Source organism: Myotis lucifugus, unplaced genomic scaffold (genome assembly GCF_000147115.1).
Source record: "Myotis lucifugus unplaced genomic scaffold, Myoluc2.0 scaffold_2, whole genome shotgun sequence".
NCBI lineage: Eukaryota > Metazoa > Chordata > Mammalia > Chiroptera > Vespertilionidae > Myotis > Myotis lucifugus.
Window position 1 is genome coordinate 17,716,818 of NW_005871050.1, and position 6,985 is coordinate 17,723,802.

The 6,985-nt window shown below is 43.6% G+C and overlaps 1 pseudogene; it reads left to right on the forward strand.

Moving 5' to 3' along the window:
• Positions 1–1,547: 1,547 nt before the first annotated feature.
• Positions 1,548–3,322, forward strand: LOC102435265 (annotated as a pseudogene).
• Positions 3,323–6,985: the final 3,663 nt, after the last annotated feature.

Below are 6,985 nucleotides of genomic sequence, written 5' to 3' on the forward strand. Positions count from 1 at the left end.
CAGGAGGTGCGATCAGCAAAGCGGGACTGGGGATTGGCGAATTGGCGCAAGGCAGACCTCCTGGTCCTTTCCCTCAGCCGGCAGGCTCCTATCAATCTTCAGTTTCTACTGAAAGGAATGTAGCGCCTCCACTGTGCAGCCTCCCAGGACTCGGACTCTCAGGCTCTGGAGTGGAGACTTCAACAAGGACTTCAGCGCCTGCTCAGGGGAATAACCGCCACCTTTCTACTTCACAGCTGCTTCTGTGTCTGCAAGAAACTGCGCATGATCCTCCCTGTGACATGGGTGGGGCCAGAGCCTGAGTTGAGCGGTTCCACGATAGCGATAGCAGCTGGACCAGTGCAGGGATGGAGGGAGGGAGGGTGGGGAAGGAGCAAAGGGGGAAGCCCTGGTTCCCTGCTCCTCCTCCCACAGGCATGGCCCTTGCTGCTGTTATGATAAAAGGAGTTGTGTTTTTCTAACTCTGTCTGGGTAAAAGGAAACAAGTGTCTGTTGACTTCTGATCTTACTCTCAGAGCTGCCAGTTAATCCCTCTGGATGCATCATATCCAACCTCCAAAGGATCTGAGGGGCAGGATCAACCTTCGTTCCATAGTTGAGGAAACTGACCAATAAACACATGTGTCTCATGCCTCAGTGTCAACTCCTGCAGAAATCTCTGGGTAATGATGCAGATTCTATATCTAAAGGTATATTTTCTTCTGTTTTCATGTTTAATTCAGGCCCAGGAATCAAATAATACAATAAAGAATAAAATGAGTTCAGAGGGCTCAGCATTGTATTCCCAGAACCTTTGGTCCCACACAAACTGCAGAGCTCAGTTATCCTGAGATGAAAAGAAAGGAAAGAGAAACGTGAAAGGTTTCCCACCTCAGTCACAGAGACATCTCATAACCACATATTAAGGACACGACATTAACTTAGGGGTGGAAAGGACACAAATGGAATAGAAGATGGAGCCATTTGGCATGAGCAGGCCAGCATGGGGGCAGTTGGGGGCAAGCAGGCCAGCAGGGGGGGCAGTTAGGGGTGAGCAGGCCGGTGGGGGGGTAGTTGGGGTGAGCACACTGGTACAGGGGGCAGTTGGGGGGTGATCAGGCTGGTGGGGGGCATTTGGGGGTGAGTAGGCTGGTGGCGGGGGGAAGTTGGGGGCAAGCAGGCGGGCAGGCAGAGTGGTTAGGGGCAATCAGGCAGGCAGGCAGGTGAGTGGTTAGGAGCCAGCAGTCCCAGATTGTGAGAGGGATGTCCGACTGCCAATTTAGGCCCGATCCCTGTAAACCAGCAGTAGGACATCCTTCCAGGGGTCCCAGATTGGAGAGGGTGCAGGCCGGGCTGAGGGACACTCCCCCTGCCCCCCGAGTGCACAAATTTTTGTGCACCGGGCCACTAGTATGTTAATAATATGAAACATTTTATATATCAGACGAGAACAGAACTAAGTAATTCAACTCTACTGCAGCATTATAAATATCCTGTTCCCTCACTCACCGCCGATGGCCTGCCTCACAGCTCACCTGCACTGCAGCTACCTCACATAAATGCCTTGATTACACAAAGTCCTTTGTCAGATTAGGCCAGTTTCCAGGGCACTGGCTCCTCATCTCACTCAGGCTTATGTCAAAGATGTAAATTTGGTGCCCACGCCTCAGTGTTTCAAGGTATAGACGTTTTAGCTGATGCTGTACCATTACTATAGGGCCAAAGAGAAGAACAGTTATTATTAAACAGAGTTTGGGCAGTCTCAAAGTAACAAAAGATAGTGTGATATTTGCAAAGTCCATTGCCTTAAGAGATAAGGATAAAAATATTGGTGCTAAACTTGTTCAAGCTGTTGCCAATAATACAAATGAAGATACTGGGAATGGCACTACCACTACTACTGTACTGGCACACTATCTTGCCAAGGAAGGCTCTGAGAATATCAGTGATTGTGCTAATCCATTGGAGATCAGGAGAGATGTGATGTTAGCTGTTGGTGCTATAATTTCTAAACTTAAAAAGCAGTCTAAACCTGTGACAACCCCTGAAGAAATAGCTCCGGTTGCTACCCTTTCTGCAAACAGAGACAAAGAAATTGGTGACATCATTTCTGATGTGATGAAAAAGGTTGGAAGAAAGGGTGTCATCACAGTAAAGGATGGTAAAACACTGAATGATGAATTAGAAATTATTGACGGCATGAAGTTTGGTGTGGGTTATATTTCTCCATACTTTACTAATACAGCAAAAGGTCAAAAATGTGAATTCTAAGATGCCTAAGTTATATCTAGGGAAAAGAAAATTTCTAGTATTCAGACAATTGTACTTGCTCTTGAAACTCCCAATGCTCACCATGAGCCCTTAGTCATAATTGCTGAAGATGTTGATGGAGAAGCTCTAAGTACACTCATTTTGAATAGACTAAGAGTTGGCCTTCAGGTTGTAGCAGTCAAAGCTCCAGGTTTGGGTGACAATAGAAAGAACCAGCTTAAAGTCATGTCTCCTCACCTATAACTTCAGAGAAGTAGGTTGAAGGAAATGACTGAAGACAAGGCTGGCTGATGTTTAAGAAAACACTGGTGGTGCAATGTTTGGAGAAGAAGGATTGACTTGAAATCTTGAAGATGTTCAGCTTCATGATTTGGGAAAAGTTGGAGAGGTTATTGTGACCAAAGGTGATGCCATGCTCTTGAAAGGAAAAGGTAACAAGGCTCAAATAGGGGAAAACATACTCAAGAAATCATTGATCAGTTAAATATCACAACTAATGAATATGAAAAGGGAAAACCTAAATGAATGTCTGGTAAAACTCTCAGATGGAGTAGCTGGGCTGAAGGTTGGTGGGACAAGTGATGTTGAAGTGAATGAAAAGAAAGAATAACAGATGCGTGCCCTCAATGCTACATGAGCTGCTGTTGAGGAAGGCATTGTTCCTGGAGGGGCTTGTGCCCTGCTTTGGTGCATCTGGCCTTGGACTCATTAATTCCATCTAATGAAGGTTTTAAAAATTGGTATAGAAGTTATTTATAAAGCATTCAAAAATTCTGCAATGACTATTGCTAAGAATGCAGGTGTCAAAGGATCACTGATAGTTGAGAAAATTATGCAAGGTTCTTCAGAAGTTAGTTATGATACTATGCTTGGAGATTGTGAATTTGGTGGAAAAGGAATAATTGATCCAATGAAGGCTGTAAGAACTGCTTTATTGGATACTGCTGGAGTGGCCTCTCTGTTAACAACAGCAGAAGCTTTAGTCACAGAAATTCCTAAAGAAGAGAAAGACCCTGGAATGCATGAGAATGGGAGGTGGTATGAGAAGTGGCATGTTCTAATCCTAGAATAGTGCTTTACGATCATTAATGAGAACTGTGAAAGGAAGCTTAAGGCAGTGCTCCTCACCTATAACTTCAGAGAAGTAGGTTGAAGGAAATGACTGAAGACAAGGCTGGCTGATGTTTAAGAAAATTACTATAACCATCAGTTACTGCTTTCAGTTGACAATGTACAATGGTCTACTGCTGTCATTGTCCATGCCTACCGATAATTTTTGTATTTTTGTTTTATTTATTTAATTTTTCATTTTCAATTACAGTTGGTATACATCATTACATTAGTTTTAGGTATGCACCCCAGTGACCAGACATTATATAATTTAATACTTAATCATCCCAATAAATCCTGCAACCATTGGGCACCACACCTAGTTATTAGACTATTATTGACTACATTTTCTATGCTGTACTATATATCCCCATGACTATTCTGTAACAACCAATTTGTACTTCTTAATCTCTTCACCTTTTTCACCCATCCTCCCAACCCTCCTCCCATGTAGCAACCAACAAAAAGTCCTCTGTATCTATGAGTCTTTCTGTTCTGCTTATTCATTTTGTTTGTAGATTCAACTGTTGACAGGTATTTATTGCCATCTTATTGTTCATATTTTTATCTTCTTAAATAAGACTCTAACATTTCATATAATACTGGTTTGGTGGTGATGAACTTTAGATTTTTCATGTATGTACAGCTCTTTATCTGTCCTTCAATTCTAAATGATATTTTGTAGGGTAATCTTCATTGTAGGTCCTTGATTTTCATCACTGTGAATATTTCTTGCCATTCCCTTCTGGGCAGCAAAGTTTCTTTTGAAAAATAAGCTAACAGTCTTATGGTAGTTCCCTTGTAGGTAACTTTCTGCTTTTCTCTTGCTGCTTTTAAGATTCTCTGTTTGTTTTTTCCCTTTTGCATTTTAATTATGAAGTGTTTTGGTGTGGGCCCCTTGGGTTCATCTTGTTTGGGACTCTATGTGCTTCCTGGATGTGTATGTCTGTTTCCTTTACTAAGTTAGGGAAGTTTTCTGTCATTATTTTTTCAAACACGTTTTCAATTTCTTGCTCTCTCTATTCTCCTTTTGGCACCCCCATGATGCAAATATTGGTATGCGTGAAGTTGTACCAGAGTTTCCTTACACTATCCTCATTTTTAAAAATTCCTCTTTCTTTTGCTGGTCTGATTGGGTGTTTTGTTTGTTTGTTTGCTTCCTCATATTTCAAATTGCTGATTTGATTCTTAGCATCACCTATTCTGTTGATTCACAGTAAATTATTCTTTATTTCAGTTAGTGTACCCTCCATTTATGACTGGTTCTTTTTTACACTGTTGTTCTCACTAAGTTCCTTGAGCATCCTTATAACCAATGTTTGAACTCTGCATCTATTAGATTGATTGTCTCCATTTTGTTTCATTTTTTTTCCTGAAGTTTTAGTCTGTTCTTTCATTTGGGCCATGTTTCTTTGTCTCCTCATTTTGGCCACCTCCCTGTGTTTGTTTCTATGTACTAGGTAGAGCTGCTGTATCTTCCAGGCTTGATAGTGTGGCCTAATATAGTAGACATCCTGTAGGATCCAGTGGCACAGCCTTCCCAATCACCACAGCTGGACACTCAAGGTGCATACCTGTGTGGTCTGTATACACTCTTATTATAGCAACTTGATATCAATGCGAGGTATTTACCCAGGCCAAGGTCAGTCACTGCCTGTGTTCTGCCCAGGACCACCAGGCATAAGCTACAAAGTGATCTGCAGATGGATGCTTCTTGTGTTGGGCTTGGAAGTAGCCAGGTGAGGCCAAGCTGTGAACCATGGTTGGCTGCTGCCAGTGCTGGGCCTGGAGCCACTTAGCAAGAGGTATGGGGCTTGCTGAGGCCAGATGATGCTTGTTTGAGAGATTTTAGGAAAATATGAAACATGAGCCAAGACAGGCCATTCCTATGGCAAAGCCACTGGAAACAGCTGGGTGGGCTCCAAAGGTGGGTGAGGCAGGATCTCAGGGAATAATCAGGTGGAGGCAAACGGTGTGATCCAGGTTGATGGAGTCTCATATGGCCCCCGCCTGCTGGCTCTGTAGGAGAAGGGCTCATCAAAGAACAATGGCTTCTGCCTAAACTTCTGTCTGGAAGAAAGCTGTCCCTCCAGCTCTTGCCCTGATGCAAAACAATTCAGATTCTCCCCATATGTCTCTGATGCCTTTCAAGCTGCTGTCTCCACACTGGAGCTAAGAGCAAGTGAGTCCAAGTAAATCTGTACAGGGGCCCTTTAAAAGGAAGTGCCTGGGACTCCAGTAGCCTCAGCCTCTCTCAGCCTCAATTCCCACTGGTTTTTACAGTCAGAAGTTATGGGGACTTCTATTCCTGGTACTGGAACTCTGGGCTGGGGGGCCTGCTGTGGGACTGGAACACCTCACTCCTCAGAGGGGACCTCCACAGTCAAGATATCCTTCCTGATTTTTATCCAACACATGTCAGTGTGGAACCAACCTGTTCCATGCCTCCACCCTTCCTACCAGTCTTGATGTGGCTTCTTCTTTAATTCCCAAGTTGTAGGACTTCCATTCAGCTCTATTTCAGGTGGTTCTGAATTATGATTATTCTGTAGTTTAGTTGTAATTTTGATGTGGTTGTGAGAGGAAGCAAGTACCATTTTTACCTATTCCACCATCTTGACTGGAAATCTTATTTTGTATTTTTGAATAAAAATACATTTGTACATTCCCAATAAATGCAAGAGTCATATACCAATGAACTGTTTTCAGTTTAAATCAGTGAGTCATTTTTACTACTATTCTGTTAAAATCAGGATTTTAGTGCTTGCCATCACCTGATGAGAAGTTAAGAAGCAGTCTTTCTGTGGAGAGTAAGAATAATTGTGTAAAAAATAGAGAAATATCCAATTATGTGAAACTTTGTGTAATAAAATTTGTTTAAAGTTAAAAAACAAATAAAATGTAACCATCTCTTTACCACAGTGTAAGATTTACATGCTTCTGTATAAGGATATGTTATTTAAAATGTAGTAAGATTGCTGCTGCCCTGCCAAGTAATTTCAGTCCCTACCCAGTTCCTACTACAATACTGGTGGTTCCAATAGTTTTATGAAAATAAATCATCTACACTAATAAAAGAGAAACATGGTAATTAGCGTACGACCGCTACCCTTCCCATTGGCTAATTAGCGAGATATGCAAATTAATCACCAGCCAAGATGGCGGTTAATTTGCATATGTAGGCACAATGCAGGGAGGCGAAAGGGAAAGCACGGAAGAAGCCCCCTGCCACTGACAGTGATTGGAAACCCAGGGGGGAGCTAAGAGCCGGGGGGCAGGGCAAAGGCGGCCCTGGTGGCCGCTCGGTTTTTTTGGGCCAAAGAGAAAATATGGGGGTTGTTGTGGGCCTGGGCGGGGTAAACAAAAAAAAAAAGGGGGGACCCGTTTTTGGGACCTTGGAATAGGGCCCCGTCTCTCTCTTTTTGGGGGGGGGGGTTTTTTTTTTGTGGCCCCCCCTGGCCGGGCAAATTTTTTTTTAAAAAAGGGGGTTACCCCCCGGGAGGGGGGGGCCCCCCGTTTTTTATATTTTTTGTGGCTGGGGCTACCACCCCCCCCCAAAAGAGTTTTTGCCCCGGGGGGGGGGGGGAGAACACCAACACCCCCGGGGGGGGCCTGCGTGGGGGGG